We start from the raw sequence: 20867 nt of genomic DNA, 5'->3' as shown, positions 1-20867 counted from the left end.
TACAGTCGATTGCGTATGTCCCTACTAAGCGCATTAAATCAGCAGAGTGCGTCCTCACTACCATGGCTAGCATCGACTTACGGAGCGGTGCACTGTGGGTATCCCGCAGTTTCCACTGCCCATTGGAATTCTGGGTTAAGCTCCCAATGCCTGAGGGTCAAAAACATTGTCGCGGGTGGTTCTGGGTACATGTCGTCAGTCGCCCCTCCCTCCAGGAAAGCAACGGCAGACAATCATTTTGCGCCTTTTTTCCTGGGTTACCCATGCAGACGCCATACCACGGCAAGCATGGAGCCCACTCAACTCACCGTCACCGTTGCTGTTGTGGGCAAGTCTACTGTGGGGGCTGCTGTGATCCAAGTAGCCAATGCAACCATTGACATTCTGTTATCAAGGGTAGTGACTCTGGGAAATGTGTGGGCCTTTTTAGATTTAAGGTGCATCATACTCCTGTCCTTTGTCGCTGATGAAGAAGTCTTGCAGCCGTACATTCCAGTCCGATCAGCGCTGTAACACCCCATAGCACTTCTGTGCTTGACACATGTAACAGCTCCAGGGCTCTTGCTCTTTTGCCTTGGCCGAGGTACCTTGCCCTACTAGGACCTCCAAGCATTTGACACAGAAGCACCTGCAGCAGCTGGCATTGCTACACAGCAGCAGCTTCTTACCTTCGCAGCAGACGGTGCAGTAGGACTGGTACCCGTCCTCGTTGTACATGTAGAATAGCTCCAGGAATCGATCCCTGCAAGTCTGGCAAAGGCCCCCCTTCAAACAGCGGGTGGAATGTGTCTGGGTTTTTTCTCCCGCACAATAAACAACTGTCTTCAAGGCTCCTGTTGTTGTTTGTGACTTCAGAACCCATTTGTTCTCTGCTCTGGTCCTCCTCCACCCACTCCTTGCTGTTGTTGCAGAAGTTAGTCTTTAGCCGCTTGGCCGGGGGTTCTGGGAACGTCTTCCCTGCCCAGCTCCTAGCAATCACCAGAGCATGGTGTATGGCTCATCGATAGGAGACCAGCTTATTAAACGTGCAGTGGTTGAAATGCTGCCTAAAAGCCATCAGACCCACCAGCTTGTCTGCTGAAACCTCGGAGAACTTCCCGTCCCCGAACCAATGCACCCAGTGCATTCTGGAGATTGCCTGACATTTGGACATGACTCTGTAGGAGATGATGATCGCAGGCCACCAGGAGAAGCCTTTCATCTTCCCCCACATGAGCTCCCCAATTCCAAAATCTTTCCCATCCTGGTATTCCACCACTTCCCCTGCAACTCTGCTCTCCTGCTCCTCAGTGACGAGCTCGGGGGATCTGTTCTTATCCTCCTGGGTGCTGCTGGCAGATGTGGTATTGCTGCTCTGGGAGGACTCCTTGGAATCTTCCTCAGTGAGGTCAATCAGGGCGCCTGGACAAACATGGCCATCCTCCTCTTAGAGCACCGAATGGGAGCCAGAGACTCCAGGTCATTCTCTTCTTTAAGTTTCATCTCATGGAGATTCAGTCCTGCCTGGAATATCATGCGAGCTGGAGGCTTCTGCCTCAGGCTGCTCTCCCAGCCGGCAGCACGGCGTGGTTGCACCTACCCCAGCCTACCCCTTGCTCCCATGGCTCATGAAGCCTGGACAGTAGTAAGGAGCAGTTTAACTATAGGCTGAGCAAGTGCAGAATGGTGGTAGAATGTGCCTTTGGACGTTTAAAAGCTCGCTGGCACTGTTTGCTGAGTAGGTCAGACCTCAGCACAACCAACATTCCCATTTTTATTGCTGCTTGTTGTGTGCTCCATAATATCTGTGAGAGTGACGGGGAGACGTTTATGGAGAGGTGGGAGGTTGTGGCAAATCACCTGGCATCCGATTTTGAGCAGCCAGACACCAGGGCAAATAGAAGAGCACAGCAAAGCGCACTGCGCATCAGAGAGGCTTTGAAAACCAGTTTCATGACTGGCCGGGCTTCGGTGTGACAGTTGTGTGTGTTTCTCCTTGATGCAAACCCACCCCCTTTGTTGATTTTAATTTCTAGTAAGCCAACCACCCTCCCCTCTTCGAAATAAAGTAACTATTGTTTTGAAACCATGCATTCTTTCTTTATTAATTAAAAAAAAAATGAGATAACGGACAAGGTAGCCAGGGTGAGGTGGGGGAGGAGGGAAGGACAATGCGACATTGCTTATTGTAGCCACACTAAAAATCAAACTGTTTGAATGACAGCCTTCTGTTGCTTGGGCCATCCTCTGCAGTGGAGTGGCTGGGTGCCCAGAGCCCTCCTCCTCCCCCCCCCCCCGTGTTCTTGGGCATCTGGGTCAGGAGGCGGCCAGCACATCCCTCAGCCCGCACCGCTTTCTGCAGCCCCTATTGGCCTGGAACAGTGAACCGCGGCCAGTGGGAGCTGCAATCGGCCGAACCTGTGGACGCCACAGGTAAACAAACCATCCCGGCCGGCCAGCGGATTTCCCTGACTGGCCACATGCCAAAGGTTGCCAATCCCTGATCTATACAGTAAAGAAAAGGTGCAGCAATGACTCTCAGAGCCTGGGTCAACTGACTCAGGTCCACGACTCTCACTAGGGGTTAAAAATAGCAAAGTACACATTTCTCCTTGGACTGAAGCCTGGGCTCTGAGACCCACACCCCTCATCAGGTTGCAGAGCAAGGGCTGGAGCCCAAGTGGGAACATCTATACTGCTATTGTTTAGCCCCATAGTGTGAGCCCTGCGAGCCCAAGTCAGTTGACCCAACTCTGAGATTCACTGCTGATGGGTTTGTGTAACAGCGTGGCACCCACCTCTCATGAGTGCCCCTTCTGCTCGGGAATGCCTGCAGTCTTTAAACAGTCCTGGCCCTGGTATCAGGCCATCCCCTGGACTTCTTTCCTGGAGGCAATGGTTTTGCCTTCTTGGTCTGTTCTGGCCCCAGCTCTTTAGCTGTGCCCCTTACCTGTTCAGTTCCCCTTCCAGGGCTGATTATAGGCTACTTCTCCAGTGACCAATGCAGGGGGGGACCTGGGTCCACCCACTACTCTGGGTCTTAGCCCAGGGACCCTAATAATAGCAGGCATGTGCCACCATGTTTCTTTAGCAAAACTGCTTTCAGTTCCCAGGGCTACTTCCCCATGGTCCCAGCCTTCACTGGTGCTTCACCCTTAGCTCAGAGCTCTTCTGTATTCAGGCCTAGCAGCAAGCCAACAGCTCTTGCTTCCCTGGTCCCTATCAGCACTGAGCTGTCCATGGTACCGCAGTCCCTTTGGCCAGCCAGGAGCACCAACTGCTCTCCTCTGGCTCCAACAAGTAACTGACTATCATCTGCATTGCAGTGCCTTTTATATAGCCCTCCTGGGCCTTGATTGGCTGTTCCCTGTAGCCTCTCTGATTGGCTAGCTCCTTGCAGTCTTCCCTCCTGATTGGCTGCTTCTTGTTCAGTCTCTCTAGGCTGCTTAGAGGACTTAGCTCCACTGCTCCTTTCCTGGGATGGGTGTGGCAGGACAATGAGGCCCCCAGAGGGCCTCAGGACCTAGTTCACTCTGTCACAGGTTTGGGGTTTTTTGGGTGTAGATGTGCCCTGTGACTCAAAAGACAAATTGAAATGTCAACTGCATCTGAAGACAATATTTAATTTTAAGCAACAAATCTAAATAAACATAAAAACTCAGGATAGTTATAGTGAAGAATGGACTATAATGAAGAGAGAAATCAGTCAAATGTGAAAGTTCTATGCTTTCAGAGAATAATTTATGTAAAACAAAAAAGAAAACATGTTTAACTACTAGAAAGACAAGGTGTGTGAGGTTATATCTTTTATTGGGACAATTTCTGTTGGTGAGAGAGACAAGAATTTGAGCTACAGAGAGCTCTTCTACATGTTTGAGAAAGGAACTCAGAGTGTCGCAGCTAAATACAAGGTGGAACAGATTGTTTAGCATAAGTAGTTAAAACATATTGTAAGAGACCATTCAAGGTGAAGTGGCAAGTTAACTCTGTAGTCAAAACACACAAAAGGGGTGAGGAGTTAATGAGTTACAGATTGTTGTAATAAACCATAAATCCAGTGTCTTTATTAAGACCATGATTTTTAGTGTCTAGCAAAGTTATAAATTTAAGCTCCCCAGCTCATCTTTTGAAAATGTTGTGCAGGTTTCCTTTGAGTACAAAGACTGAGAGGTCATATATGAAGTGATCATTTTAGGAGAAGTGTTCATCCACAGGTGATATGGTATTTTTGTCTTTTATCATTTTTCTGTGTGAATTCATTCAATAGAGTAGTGATTTCACCCACATAGTTGTTATTGGGGCATTTAGTGCACTGGATGATATATGCCATATGTTGTGATAGCATGTGTAGAACCCATGGATCTTGAAAGGTGAGTGGGGGGGTATTGATCATCATATCCTAGAATCAACACAGCTACAATAACACTGCAAGTGTGCCAAACAACTAACATATAAGCACATTTATACCAGTATAACTGCATCTATACTAAGAAGGGTTGTATTATTTTAATTATACCAGCATAATTAAAGAGATTGGAGTTGTCTAAGCACACAAATTGTAAGTCCCACTGCAGCCAATGGAACTTCATCAGGTGCTTAAGTCTTTGCTGAACTAAGCCCTATGCAAAATGAAGGCAGTGGAGAATTAGGTTCATTTGTGTACCTACATACATCCCATCTTACTCATCAATCTGCTGTATTGAAGTCTTACATTTGGAACGTAAAAAACAGTATTTTCAGCACTGCAGCATCTTTTCTAGACTGCAATCAAAGAGGTGATCATTTCTGGAAAAATCACTCAGACAAGGGATAAGGCACCATGTGGAAAAGGGGCAAGTAATTAAATATTTTCCCTGCCCTTATTTCAATTCATGGTGTGATACAGCAGAGGCGGAGGGCAGCAGGAGAGTGGGAAGTATATAAGCCCCAGGATGATCAGAGCCTTATTCCCTCTGGACTAAGGAGAACTTACTACAGGGTAATTAGAACACCTGGAGCCGATTAAGGTCCCACCCGAGACCTAATAAAAACCCCTGCTTCAGTCAGACAGGAGAGCTGACTGTAGTTTGGAGGAGTACTGGTGTTGACCAGAGGATCAGAGTACCAGGGAGAGAGAAACCCTGCCCAAGAAGGGCAGAGGGACTCCCCCAGCACAGAGGACTGAGAGAAACCCAGCCCAAGGGGAAAGAGGGTAAGAAGCCTGTGAAGCTGAAGGGGCTGGGAATGGAGGTGGTGAACCTAGGTCCCTCCCCCGCTCCCCTTCTCTCCCTCCCCAGGGCATTATTGGAGTCCACGAATAGGGGCAGGGGCGGTGCCCTGACCCACCACACCAAGGAAAAGTGCGGGACCCACCACAATAGCATTGGCCATTTGCCACACGGGGTATCATTAATTCTGTACTTGTGATGTTATACAGGTGACTAGAATTATGAGGTCATACTCCTCATGGATGAAGAATTCGAACCTGCTCTTACTAGGATCAATAGCAGGGTTTTTTCCTTGGCTCCAACAGGAAATGGAGGAGACCAAGAAAGAGAGAATAGCGAGTTAAACATCAAGTCTACCCCAATAACGTCTGTGGGTGAAGACTGTGCCTTGTGAGAGAAGAGACCATGAAGTAAAGTTACTTTACTAATTAACCTCTCATTATTGGTTACATCAGCTTAGAGGAGCAGGAAATGCTGGATATGTTAATTCTTGTAATTTAATTACCATTACTGATTTCCATTACCATCTCCCTCACACTTACTGCTACTCATTCAACCTTCACCTCCAATGAGAAATGGATACCTTCAGGAATGAGATTAAGAAATCAGGAGCTAGAGACTTCCATCCCCACTGCTGTGTTTACATACCCATGAGAATGTCAATGTACAATTAGAAATATTGCTGGGTGCACATCTTTATGAATTGCATGAATCATACTTCAAAAGATCCTCAGTAAAATTATTTTTACAGTTATTTCTAACATACAGCTTAAGAGTTCTAGAGGGTGACTATTCAGACCATTCTTTCAGATGGTCATGATGCTATATCGTGATTCATAACTACGAACAGAGGACCAAGTTCGGAATCCATTTGAAATAAAATAGTCAAAATTTGCCAATGATGTCAAAGAGAGATCAGTATGAAACAGGTTTGCAAGATTCTTTTTCCATACGAGAAAAAACAGAGTCAGTGTCATTCCATATAGTTAGTTAGAATAGCTTAACCCATCTCTGAACAAAGCCTAACTAATCAGGCTTTGTTTTCAGAAATCTGTGCGGATTGCGGCATAGAAATCTAACTCTCCAGCCTGTAGGTAGGAACTTGGACAGAACATAACTACCCAGAAGGTGACATTCTAGTGTATGGGTTGCAGTAGTCGCTGTTGTCCCTCATTTCCGCCTTCAATGTGGGGATTTAGAAACACTGGATCCACTTAAGCATGGATTCAATGGTTCCTCTTCGAGCCCACCCACAGTACAACCTTCGACTCTAATCACTTCAGGGTAGGCCAAAGCCCACAGCACTCATGTGTCAAGGCTTCCCCAAGCAGCTGCTCCAACACACTCCAAACCTGAACAGGATGAACAGGACTGTTGTGGTTCTTGTGTATCAGAGGGCTACATGCAGACCCATGCACCTGTGTGAATTTTATTCTTAATGATACTCAGTTATAGTGTTATATTTCACAGAATCAGGCCTGATTGGGCAAAACTTCCATTGATGTCAAATGAATTTTTGCATAAGAAAGGACTACAGGATCAGTGTCCTTCATTGCAAAGCAATGTAACATTAGATTCTCCTCTTAGTACAATATCTTGGCCTCAGTAGCTGACAATACTGAAAAATTCAATGAAAGCTAAAAAACATTTACTTCTGATTACTGTTTGTTTCATACGTAGGTTTGATAAATAGATTTGACTGGCTTTAAAAAGTGAAATAAATATGTGTTTTGATAATCTATTTAAAAGTACGCATGTTCTGGAACTGACCTCCTTCTTGTATAACATCGCATAATAACAAACAGAGGCATATGAAAAAGAGGGCAGAGTTGAAGGGGAAAAAAAAGATAATTGCCTTGTGACTTTGCCACTGAGTAATCTATAAAGAAAAAAATAGTATGAGCGCTTTCATACTATTTTACCACATCATTTTGTTTTTGACAAATGTGCATAGCTTTGAACTCTTGGATTATATATGTCCCCTGTAGCTGCTTTTAAGCATTAACAGAAGAAACTTAAAATTTATTTATTTTTTTAAAGGGACCAAATTTGATCCAAAATTTAGACTTTGTAGAAATGGCTTTTATCATATTTTAATATTTCTTGATCCAATAGGAATAAGCTGTTTTTGTTAAGATAAATAGCACATAAAGCATTTGTGAACCAATCATTGTAGTATTGTGCTAGTGCATTGGAACCTGAAAGCAAAATTCACTAAAACCTGACAATAGGAAAAGTGAAATTGACTAATTTATTTTTATTGCCGAAACAAGTAAACGAATAGTGAAAAAAGATTTCTCTCTATTATAATTAAAGGAATTTTGTTTCATTTTACAGATACCAGACCACATCCTGAGCAGTTGTATGTTAACATGGACCCAGTGATGTTTCATACAGTTTAAGGCCAGAAGGAACCACTAGATCATCTAGTATGACCTTCCATATATTTCAGACATTAAATTTCACCAAGATATCCCAGTATTGAGCCCAGACCTGTGTATTTGACTAAAACATATTTTCCAGTCTTGATTTTAAGATATCAAGAGATGAAGAATCAACCACTTCCCTCGGGAACTTGTTACAATGTTTAGCCACCCTCAATGTTAATAAATTCTGGCTAACTTCAAATTTGAACTCATCTGGCTTCAGCTCCCAGCCATTGGTTCCTGTTATACCTTTCTGCACTAGACTAAAGAGCTCCTTAGTACCCAGCATTTTCTCCTCCTGAAGGTATTTACACTGTAAGTAACCCCACAATCCTCTTTTTGATAAACTACATAGATTGAGCCCTTTAAGTCTCCCACTGTAAGGCATTTTTTCCAGCCTTCAAATAATTTTTATGGCTCAATTTGGCATCTTGTCCAGTTTTTCCAACATCCTTCTTAAGATGTGGACAACAAAACTGAATGCAGTATTCATCTCCCCAATCATGGACTCATCAAATCATAAAAATGTAGGGCCAGAAGGGACCTCAAGAGGTCATCAAGTCCAGCCCCATGTACTAAAGCAGGGCCCGGTAAACCTATTAGACCATCCCTATCGGGTGTTTGTCCAACCTTTTCTTAAAAACCTCCAATGAATGTTGAGTATTTTGAACATGTCTGCTTTATCTACATTATTATTAATGTGCAGTTAGGAACAAAAGAAATCCTAGAAATGGTACCTAGCCTAATATTTTTTAAAAACTCCTTATTGTTCTTAGCCTGGCCAACCATGGATTTTTCCCTGATGTTCTTAACTTTGCTTATCAATTTTCTGAACTTGCCACCTTCTAGTCTATATTGATTGCTATCTATATCCCCTTTTGTTTCATTCTTATACACTGCCTTTTTATTTCTAATTTCTGTCTTCCCTTCCCCACTGCACCAGGATGGGCTTTTAGACGAAGTTGCTCTCTTTCTTGATTGAGGAAGCATGTTTTTTTGGCCATCTGAAACTCGTCTTTAAGCACTCCATATTTGCATTCATTTTAATGTCTAAACTTTAAATCACTAACTCAGAGGTGGGCAACCTGCGGTCCGCAGGCCGCATGTGGCCCATCAGGGTAAACCGAGACAGTTTGTTTACATTGGCTGTCTGCAGGCACAGTCACCCGCAGCTCCCAGTGGCTGCGGTTCGCTGTTCCTGGTGAATGGGAGCTGCAAGAAGCGGCAGCCAGCATGTCCCTGCGGCCCGCGCTTCTTCCCACAGCTCTCATTGGCCGGGAACGGGCAAACTGCAGCCACTGGGAGCTGCGGACGGCCAATGTAAACAAACTGTCTCATGGCCTGCCAGTGGATTACCCTGATGGGCCGCAGGTTGCCCACCGCTGCTTTAACTTACAACTTTCATCAGGTTTGAGAAATAAGCCCTTTTGAATAAAGTACACACACACACACACACACACACACACACACACACACACACACACACACACACTCTAGTTTGCACTGTCCTCTGTTTGCCTATATTGAACATAATCAGGTCATGATCACTGGTCCTTTGGCAACCACCAACTTCCGGTCTACTGATTAATTCATCTTTATCCATCACAAGGAGATCCAAAATAGAGTTACCTCATGTTAGGTGCAATACCTTTTATGTTAGAAAATAATCATTTATAATATTTAGAAACTGTAATAATGTTTTACTACCGGCTGCACAACCTCCCCAGCAGACAGTTTCCAAATTAATGTCCCCCATGAAAGTACAGTTGCTCCTTCCACACAAGTGTTTGAGTAACTTATCCTCTTTCCTGGTATGGTTCAGTGGTCTGTAACAGATACCCACTAGTAGATCCTCCTGGACTTAGTACATGAATGCATATGAATCAAAGATCCTGTGGTTCTCAGTTATCAATAACTGTACAAAAAGATAATGGTGTCTTTAATGTAGAGTGCCACCTCTGTTACCCATGCTAACCTTCCTGAATGCAGTGTTTATATGCCATTTATTTAAGGGCTTAAGTGGTGTGTATGTAATCAACTAGTCAGTGTGTTACATATCCCCCTCTGTGCCTGATCCATAGAGGAGGAGAATCTATTACAGCCCCAGCCTCAGAGCCTGGCTCCATAACTTTCAGCTCTGGAGATCCCCAGTGTGTCAGCCAAGACGGTAGTCATCACATCAGTGGGGGCCATAACAGACTCTCATCGTCTGTGACAGCTGAGAGGGGGATCCACAGCAAAAACTAAACAGTGGATTATATATAAGCACCGTATCAGTCTTCTGCATAAAGGTGAATTTCAGCCAAGGAGAGGGAGACTGTTTCAGCCTTAAGTGGCAGTATGGAACAAAGTACAAAGATGAAAGTGGGAAAAGAATATGAAGGGACCATCAAAGTGGGAAGCTTGAGTGGAGTCTCAGGATCAGAAAAGGGGGTACAGTAAGCAGAAATGAAAGCAGAGCCTGGTTGGGGAGGACAAGGGGCTTGAACATGATGAAGGAGATGGTAACTGATGAAAAAAATTAATTGGGGAGTTTCATGGTCTTAGTTTCAGGAGATAAAATTGATTTTCACACCAGCATTCTGGACAGATTGGGGGGAGCAAGGCAAATAGCTGTCTTTTATCATAATCTTAGTGTTTCTATTTTTCTTACTGTTATTTATACTCTTTTGATGATTTTGAAAAGACCTGGGAGGCGGGGGGCGGGGGAGGGAAGAAGAGCAGAGAGAGTCCCTCTTGCCGTAAAATTGAAATACTGGTATTCATAGTAATAATCTACTCTATTCTTTCTAAACTGAACAGAATGGGCAGCACTCTCAGAAGAGTTCAGACCCCAGGCCAGCACCAACTTAAGTGACAGATATCCAGAAGAGCTCAGCATGTTGAGCCCTTTTCAAAATCTGGCCCTAAGTGTCACAGCAGGAACTGATCTCCTTTGGAAATCTGGCCCCAATTGTGGGTGCTGAGCACCTGAAAAAAAATCTCACCCCATATTTCAAAAGCTATTGTACACTAATTTTCACAGGGCCGTGGATTTTCTCAATGAAAGAAGAACATAAAAGTAGCAAATGTACTATTTACAAAATATATTACATGGAATTATATACTTAGATGTTTTCACTTTGTACTCCATGACATTTTGATTAAAAACAATAATTATAAAAAATCAACATGGTATATATTAAATGGATTAAAACCTGGTTAACTAATAGATCTCAAAATGTAACTCTAAACAGGGAATCACCATCGAAGGGGTGTGTTTCTAGTGTAGTCATTGGCCCTATGCTATTTAACGTTTTTATCAGTTACGTGGAAGAAAACATAAAATCATCACTGATAAAGTTTGCAGATGACAAAAAAAAATGGGGGAGTGGTAAATAATGAAGTGAACAGGGCACTGATTCCAAATGATCTGAACTGATTGGTAAGCTGACAATAAGCGTAAAATGTACATTTTAAAATGGTTAAATATATACATCTAGGAATAAAGAAGGTAGGCCATATTTATAGAACAGGGATCGGCAACCTTTGGCATGCGGCCCATCAGGGAAATCCGCTGGCGGGCCCGGACAGTTTGTTTACCTGCAGCGTCCGCAGGTTCGGCAGATCACAGCTCCCACTGGCTGCGGTTTGCCGTTCCAGGCCAATGGGGGCTGCGGGAAGCCGTGGCAAGCACATCCCTCGGCCGATGCCACTTCCCGCAGATCCCATTGGCCTGGAGCAGCAAACCGCGGGCAGTGGGAGCCGCAATCAGCCGAACCTGCAGACGCGGCAGGTAAACAAACTGGCCCGGCCCGCCAGGGTGCTTACCCTGGTGAGCCACATACCAAAGGTTGCCGACCCCTGCTCTACTGCATGAGCTAAAAGCCAACTGGCTGTTAGCTAAGGCTATAGAGCAGACTCATTAATCTCTCTGTCTCTCTCTCTAAGTGGTCTCAGTGCCACTATATGGGACAGAACACTACACCAAGGAGCAGTGAGGGTTACATCTGCAATTCAAAAAGGTTGTTAATAAATTGGAGAGAGTTCAAATAAGAGCTATGAGAATGACTAAAGGATTAGAAAACATGCCTTATATTGATAGACTCCAGGAGCTCAACCTATTTAACTTAAGAAAGAGAAGCTTAAGGGGCAACTTGCACAGTCTATAAGTACCTACATGCGAAAATATTTGATAATGGAATCTTCAATCTAGTAGCGAAAGATATAAAATGATCCAATGGCGAGAAGTTGAAGCCATAGGTGCCAACTCTGTAGGTGCTCCGGGGCTGGAGCACCCATGGGGAAAAATTGGTGGGTGCTCTGCACCCACTGGCAGCTCCCCTCCCCAGCTCCCCTCCGCTCTGCCTCTGCCTCCTCCTCTGAGCACACCGGAGCTCCGCTTCTCCCCCTAGCTCCCAGCGCTTGCCACTGTGAAACAGCTGTTTCGTGGTGGCAAGTGCTGGGAGGGAGAGGGGAAGGAGGTGAGGTCGGGGCCAGGATTTGGGGAAGGAGTCCAAAAGGGGTAGGGAGGGAGCAGATTTGGAGCAGGGACTTTGGGGAAGGGGTTGGAATGGGGCGGGGCGGGGGCAGGAGGGGGCAGGGCAGGGGTGGAGTCGGGGTGGGGCCTAGCCGGGCAGGGGTTGAGCACCCTCCGGTGCACGGAAAAGTTGGTTGTCTATGGCTGAAGCTACACACATTCAGACTGGAAATAACGTATACATTTTTAATAATGAGAGTAATTAACCATTGGAACAATTTACCAAGGGTTCTGGTGGATTCTCCATCTCTGGCCATTTTTAAATCAACATTAAATGTCGTCCCAAAATATATGTTCTAGGAATTATTTTGGGGAACTTTTATGCCCTGTAATATACAAGAGATCAGACTAGATGATCACAATGGTCCTTTCTAGCCTTGGAATCTACGAACTCTCTGAACCAGTCAAGAAAAACAAATTGATGAAGGCTTTTTAGTGCACATGTACATCACACTGCATTAACATGATATTCTGTAATGGCTCCAAAGGGATGCTACTTCAGGTTATCAAGTCAATAATGAACAAAATTAACAATCTCCTGATACTTCACAGACGGTCTTACATTAAGTGTATGCTATATTTAGGTACTTGTGCTGTAATGCATGTTTGACCTCACAGTCCATAGCTGCTGCAAGTATGCCCAAGTTTCAGCCCAGAACAATTTTTTATAGCTCAGTTATTTAAAACAGGGGTTTGTAAGGGAAATGCTGACAATTGTCACTCTATCAGTATAACCCACCAAAAATTTTAATTAACACTTTAATTTAATAAACACATTAACTATATAGTGCTCAAATCATAAAAGGTCTTACAAGAGCACCGTGGATTTTGCTACAGGACTTAGAATGCACCTTCTGTCTTGGAATCAAGAAATTACAAACTCAAATTTATAGTCACTGCAGATAATGGCATTGTGAACTAATAGTGTGCAAGAATCAGCAGGTATTATCCAGTTTTTATCCACAGGATGTTAAGGTCCAGATGTCTGGTTCAGCTCATAACAGAGCTAGAGATCAATTTGTAAAATAAATAAAATAAAATAAATCATATGCAGACCTGGGTTCAGATTTTGAAAATCCCTTGAAGTTCCAGGCTGTTTGTATTTAGTATTTTGGCTTGAGCTTTCCCTAGTCAGACATTGAGGGTGAAATCCTGCCTCTATTGAAGTCCATGGTAATTTTGCCATTGACTTCAGTGGAGCTAAGATTGCACCCTGAGTGTACATTACCAGAATAGATGTGAAAAGCACTGTTGTAATGATGTATCCATAATAATATTCATCCCCAGAATCACTTGTGTAGCTGTTTCACATGCAATTCTTCCATTAATTACTGAGGTATTTAATTAGGTGAACAATCTTCCCTCATTATACAGGTTCCCTTGTAGGTGTTTTTGTTTCTCTCTTTCTCACACACACACACGGCTCCAAATGAGCACAGGAAAAGATGGCAGGGTTTATGGGCAAGATTGGTGCTTGTTTTGCCAGTGACTGCCATAAGTTTCAAAGTTGGACAAATACTCAACTTTCTCCTAGGCCTCCAAAACACCTTTAGATTTGGAAGTTGTGTTTCCAAATTTATTTGAACTCGATAATAGTTTGTTTCTTCCTTGAAAGGTTTGACATTAGCTATAGCAATAATTGTATTAATGGAATGAAAAGGAAAGGACAAATGATCACTCTTTGAAAGAGAAAGGATCCTCTTATACTAGATCTCCTGCTGGGAGCTATTCATCACTATAATCTGTGACTCATCCCATCACTATTATGTGATACCTTATTTTTGAACTAAGGAGCAACAGAAGTGCTTGAAGGAATTAAAGTGTTATTAATTTATTGCTTCTTAATACACTAGCCATAATAGTCATTCTTGGAGGATTATGTATATTACAGCCATTATTTGAGACATTAATACTCTCTACTTTGATATAGAATTCTCCAATGCATCTGCAATAGATTTCCCCCCTCTACATGCCACCAAATTATTCCCTTCCATCTTTGTTCTTCTGTCTCCTACACATCAACAAAATATGCTTAATTTGCAACAGTAACATGTCACTCTCCTAATTGAGGTTCCCAGGGAACCAAAGTGAGATAATTTAATTATACTTCAATTCTACTCCACTTCAAACTCTTTAAATCATACTAGTAGATAGACGGCAAATCATTATTCTGATGTAAATATGGTATCATTCATCCACAATGCATACAGCAATGAAACATTGACAAGTAAAATAAAAAATAGCTTTGTGGTTCAGTTCTAAAAACATTCATGAACCAAGAAGCAGTAAGAATTTCCTCTACCTAACCTTATTTGTGATGTGGCAAGGCACCTTCTCAGTCTCACCAGCCTGTACTGTTTTTAGTCTTGGTGAGACAGGCTTGGGGTAAAACAGTCCCTCTTGGCTGCATAGGGGCAGTCCATGCTCTCAGCCAGTGTTTTGGGTTTGTTTTTCTCCCTTATAGGAGGGAATGCAGCCTCCCCTCCTGGAGAGGCTTGCTCCCTTGCTGCTACTGGTAACTTGACCCCCCCCCCCCCCCTCACCACAGGGGAGGGTTTAAAAAGGTCTCAGGCAGCCCTTAGTTGGAATCAGCTGATCCTAATTGACCACAGGTAACTCGCTCTCACCTGATCCTAATTGATCTCTGGTAACCCCTTCTCAACTAACCTGACTGACTTGTAGTCACCCCTTCCCAGTTTGATAGGGAGGAGGGCCTTTTAAACTTCTGGGACTGTTTTCTACCCTTCTCCCCCCCTCCCCCCCCCCGCCCCCGCAGCCGTTTGTCCTGAGTTTATCACAGTGACTAGCAAGTGTATAGAAGAAATGTACGAAACCAGTTAGCAAATTTTGATCACCTCCAAATCTGAGTGTGCCTAAAAGCACTGAAATTGTACCCCCCCCCCCAGGAATTTAGAGGGTGCTTCTATCTAGATATTTATGAAACCCCCATTATCATAGTCTGAGCACAAACATTAGTGAGTTTATCAGTTGCAGATGTAGCACCTTTTGTTGCAATCCCATCAGCGCATGATAAACAGGCTGAAGCCAGAGCAGCAGTTGATGGAACATCTCTGTGATTCAGCACTTGGGACTCTACTCTGAGTCACTCTAGAATGAATGTCCAGAACGGTGTTAGGGGACACTGTAGGATATAGTATAAAATGGAAGTCCCGGTTGCTTGTGGTCATTAAAGCTTCTGTGGCACTTTTCACAAGACTTCAGGGGTTAAGTCTAGCTAATTTCAAATTAGGTTAATCTTGTAACAGATCTGGAAATTCATGGTGGTTACTGTGATGATTACCAGGACCATTTGAAACTTCAGTGACACTGAGGAGAGAATTCAGATCCTATTGCTCCTTAAACACAAGTGCCCACCACTCGAGGTACTGAGTCTCCATTCACTATTAGGATTATAGAGCCTATGAAACACAATTTTATCCAAAAGAGAGCAGTTCTACAGACTCAGTTAAACAGCAAGGATTCAAAAGCCAGCAGTGTATACAAATAATGCTCAGCTCTACATCACATTTACATCAGACACAAACAACACATTGTTCAGTTACTTGTAGGCTTGACTGTAATTGGCAACTGTATGAAGAGTAGCTGACTGAAGATGAAAAAACTAAAGTGATATTGGTGGAAGAGGGAAACTCTTCATAGAAATTGTCACTTCTTAATATCACCCTCCAATGAGGGTATTTGTCCTCATACTGTTAAGACATTAGCCTTAAAATTTACCTGAATCCTGGCTGCTTTCAGAAACTCAAATTGCTATGACCCAGGGGCGGGGATGGAAGGCAGACTTACCATGTACAGCTGGCATGAAGAACACACTCCTACCTACTGGAGTTGGATTTAGCAGTGGCGAGCCACACTTTTGTGACCTCCAGATTAGATTACTGTAGTGCACTGTACTCATATGTAATCACTCACCTTAAAAAGCTGCAAGAGGGGCAGGTGTCATCACCCAGCAAGAATGACTGACTTTGCTCAGAGCTTGGAGATGACAGCAACAGCTTCCCTCTTCATCACTCCCCTAAATCCATACACAAGGGAACAAGTCACTGGAGTCTGTTTCTGTTAGTAATATCCCATTAGCATCCAGTGAACTAGTACCTCATATCACTCTGCACCAGACAAAAGCACAACAAAAAGTTTCTCATGGCAAAAATCTAAAACCCCCAGAGATTTAAAGATTATTAAGAAATACAAAGATTGAGAGTCTTTGGTAAAACTCCCCAAGCCAGACAAGGAACACTAGATTGTACCAAAAGAAGGAAAAGCAAACTAAGACCTTGTCTGAATTAAAATCTAATGTGAGAGAGCTTCTGTTTGAAATTGAAGGTATAAGATTTGACGTTGTACATATGGAAGTTAACAGCAATTAAAAACAAAGTGACTGACATAGGAGAAAGAACAGGAATCGTAGAAGATGAACTGGAAAACACCTCTGAAACTGTCATCCACAGGCAGACTAACATTTTAAGAAATAGAACAAAATGGGAAAGACTTACACAATGAGAGTGATGTCTTTGAGAAGAGAGAGAAGCACAATAATTTAAGATTGGCGAGCATATCAGAAGGCCAGGAAACAGGCAAAACTGTCAAGTGTGATACAAAATGTAATTAAGCATCTGTTAAAAATAGACCCATCAAAAGAGGTGCTTTTTGGAAGGGCATACAGGGGCCTGTACCATTTGTCTGTAACGGGTGGCAAACCCAGAGATACGGTTGTCAAAATTCATTATTACCTGCAGAAAGAGATTCTCATGCGGCAAGCAAAAAGATTCTTCTGAAAGGGGTTTTAAATCAGTGTAACGTTCAGAACAAACACCTATGGAGAGATCCTCAACTGGTGTAAATTGGCAAAGGTCTATTGACTTCAATAGAAGTAGGACAATTTACAGTGGCTTTCGATCTGGCCCCTGAGTTTTGTGGTTGTTTTTTTGCTAGTTTGTTTGTAGTGTTGTTGTAGCCATGTTGCTCCCAGGATGAGAGAGAGAGACAAGGTGAGTGAGATAATATTGTTATTTAGGGGTTAATTACATTACCAAAGAGTGCGCATTCAAAGTGTTTATGTGGGGGAGGGATCAGATGATAGGGGTGATGTGAATTTGTTATAGAGGAACATCCATGGGGCCTTTCAAGCTCAAGAAATCCCCAGTGAAAGGCTCAACTATAGTCATTCAGATGTATCTGTTGGTTAATAGCTCTTATCCTCAAGGTGTATGTAGCTGGCTATACCTCTCTAGCACTGCCTTGGGAAGAGGATGGGAACTGCTCCTGGGCACAGAGTCTGAGGCACAGTCTGAGGCTTCCCCCCTTGTGGCGGGAGATATGGTAGTCTACACATAAAGTAGATATGCTTCTGCAGCCCACAAAAGCAAAGTCCTAGGCCTTTGGAAAGCTAAAGGGAGGGGGGAGGGGGGACAGGAAAAAAGTACCAGCCTTTCTCCTTTCTGAGAGGGCTTGGGTGGCCAAGGCTCTCAAGCCCTTTACCTGGCCAGCAATCCCTACTTCTTAGAGCCGGGGAGCTCTAAACTGCAGACCCATTTCTTCAGAGAGCTGCTCTACACTGAGCAGAGATCTTCCCTTTTAAGGACTAGCCCAACTCCAAGCTTGTCAAGCCAAACAGGGCTAACCAGCTTCAAGCTGTTTGTTCCCAGAGGAGCTCTTTAACCATTTCCTGACTGAGATGGGGCTCTGCCCCACTACATGGTACTTACTTGTTCCTGCCAAACATAAGGCCATTCAGTGAAGAATGGGGAAAGTACAGAAAAGGAGCACTGATGTAGTAACAGTCACAGCAGAATAGAGGGAAGAGGAAAAGGAACTTAAATAGCAAAAGCTGACACCACAATTATATGTTCATGTTTCCAACTATTGGAGATATGGTTGCAGGAGCAGGTCCCTTCTACAATAAGTGAGGCAATTAGAGCCTATGAAAGAAAAAAAACCAGAATGGGTGTGTTTGAGAACATTACCTGGGAAAACAGACTGGTGTTAAGAGGGCAGACATTGGATACAGTGATTAAGATCAGTAAGAATAAAACCCTTAAAGCCTGTGAGAAGTAGATATGTTAAGAAATGGCATTAGTACAAAACATGAGTTCTATGCAGCCTCGGTAATTGTTAATCTTTTGACAATGGTACAGCAGAAGTATGATTTTACCAATGCACTCTTATTGAAAGAAATAGGATTATACTTTATTACAACATATATCAAGATATACCTGTATAAGGAAGAATGGTGACTATGAATAACCTCATTACATTAATCTCCATTAATGTAAAAGACCTTAACAGTATAATAAAAGGAGAAAATTCTACAAAATGTACAGAGTTCCTACCAGACATCAGGAGATATACTGAAGAAAGACAAGACCAGCTATTTAGGGGGAATAGGTGTAATTAAGCTTTTAGAAGGGTATGAGAAGAAGTAAGGAAAGCAGATGGTATAACACTAGCCAAACATACATAGTTTATAAAAAAGAAGAAGAAGAAGAAGAAGAAGAAGAAATCAGTTGATTAGATCTGAATAGGGTATAGTAATCTCTACTAAGGATGACCTCAAACAAAGAGGACTATAGGCTCAGACAATGCCCCAAGCCAAGAACAAGCAGGCTTTTCTGGTATGTCTCAGGTTCTGGAAGCAGATAGTGAGTTCCATCCCATTGCACATACCTAGCCCACAAACCTACACGCATGCAAGCTCCAAGTCCCAGGGTGGTTGACCTCTGCAGCATAAGGTGCAGCTGCAGCCTGTTTCCAAACTTCTAGGTAGGTAGGCAGGCTCCCTCTCAATTGGTTAGGTTAGCCCTTCAGCCAAGCTGGTAAAAAATCTAGCCCTTTCTGGGTAACAAAAGTGCAAATCAGAACAGGCCTTCACCCAGCCCAGGCCACAGCTCCTCGTTACATGTTTGCTACTAAGACTTTCATGTCTTAGTAGCAAAAGTTCCCCAAAGCTCTTCTCCCTTTGGTTCTTGGGATTTAAACTAGGCTGTACCTGAACAGCTCTCTGGTTGCTCTGAGTCCTAGGCTCTCTGCCTGTGTTATAAACTCCCTCCCAACTGCAGTGGGGACTTCTTCCCTCCTTCCCTTTGCAGGAAGCTGGCGCCTACCGCATCAGGTCATTGTATTCCACCTTTTCTGGAGTCTGTAACTAGGTCTCCTCTCTGACTCCCTTCCAGGCTTCTTGAGCACACAAACTCCAAAGCAGGCCTGTTCCCTTCAAGTTCCCTCCTTCTTTCCTCTCCCATACAGAGGCTCACTACAGGTTTGACCTGTTCTCCTTCTTACTGGCAGAAAGGCTGTTTTTTATATCCTTTCTCAGCATGCATTGCATTTCCCTTAGTCATGAATTTCTTCTTGAACAAGCTTGTACCAAGCCTGGCCCACCATACCCTTCCATATTTGAGTGCATAAATTGGTTAATTGCACTTCTACCCACCCAGTTTGCACTTGCAAATCCCTGTTTCTTTGCAGAAACGCAAATTTAACACATGTAAAATTTGCATGTACACATTTAGAAGTTGTTTTGAAAATTTAGCCCCAGGAGAGGCACTCACATTATCCCAGAGCAATTTGTTCCTTTTCTTAAAAGCAAAAAAGTTTCCAGATCTACAGATGAAAGGGACACTTCAGTTAAAGGTCAGGAAATCCAGCTGTAATATGGCTTTGACTAGTGCTTTAGATCTCAACATTAAATTCAAATTAAAAATTGAGTTAGAAGCATGAAATTCTAATGAGAGAGCTGAAGGCTATAGCTCTCAATGTTACATCATGTGTTCTCTTATTTTAAAAAAACAGCACATCAATTTCATATATTTTGTATAATTTGTATTATTCCCATTGATAGGTGTACCTAAGTCATAGGGGAAATACCTAAACAAGGGTATATAGTAGAGGTCGGCAACCTCTGGCACACGGCTCGCCAGGGTAAGCACCCTGGCAGGCCGTGCCAGTTTGTTTACCTGCCGCGTCTGTAGGTTCGGCCGATCGCAGCTCCCACTGGCTGCGGTTCGCCGCTCCTGGCCAATGGGGGCGGCGGGAAGCAGAGGCCAGCACATCCCTCACGAAGAGCTGACTGAGGGAGACTGGCTTTTAGTCTTTTATTTTCATGGCTAGTTTGCTTATCCTTTGCAGTTTTCTCTGCTGTCACTAATTCTCCAATGCTGTATATACACCTTGGAGTACCTCTACCCTCACAATAGTCTGCTGGGCCATTTCATGTAATGCTCTGATGCCATCTTATATGAGCTGTCCAGACATTAAAAAAAAATAAAATAAAGCTTCCTGACAGTGACAACTAGAAAACCGATGTCCAGATGAAGTGGTGGAAATTCAGGCCCTGGAGAAATGTAAAACTGGGTTAGACAAAGCTCTAGAACAGTGGTGGGCAACCTGCGGCCTGCAGGCCGCATGCAGCCCATCAGGGTAATCTGATTGCAAGCCGCAAGATATTTTGCTGACGTTGACTGTCCACAGGCACAGCCCCCCGCGGGTCCTAGTGGCCACGGTTTGCCGTTCTCAACCAATGGGAGCTGCGGGAAGCGGCAGGCCACAGGGACGTGCTGGCCACCACTGCTCTAGAAGGTGTAACTTGTAAGAAATACATCAGAGGGAGCACGAATTAGTCAGCATACTCTCACAGGTCTTTTCCATCCATAGGCCAAATCTTAAAGTCTTTACTTAGTCTTTGTTCATGTCAAACTCCTCCTATTGATTTCAAGAACT

The 20867-nt window shown here is 43.6% G+C and overlaps 1 pseudogene; it reads right to left on the bottom strand.

Annotated features, from left to right (window-relative positions):
- Positions 1-432: 432 nt before the first annotated feature.
- The window catches only part of LOC135872954 (DNA (cytosine-5)-methyltransferase 3B-like), a 130493-nt pseudogene continuing 110058 nt past the window's right edge, over positions 433-20867 (bottom strand).

The sequence above is a fragment of the Emys orbicularis genome, chromosome 1 (assembly GCF_028017835.1).
Source record: "Emys orbicularis isolate rEmyOrb1 chromosome 1, rEmyOrb1.hap1, whole genome shotgun sequence".
Taxonomy (NCBI): domain Eukaryota; kingdom Metazoa; phylum Chordata; order Testudines; family Emydidae; genus Emys; species Emys orbicularis.
This window is presented reverse-complemented; position numbering and strand designations above follow the sequence as displayed.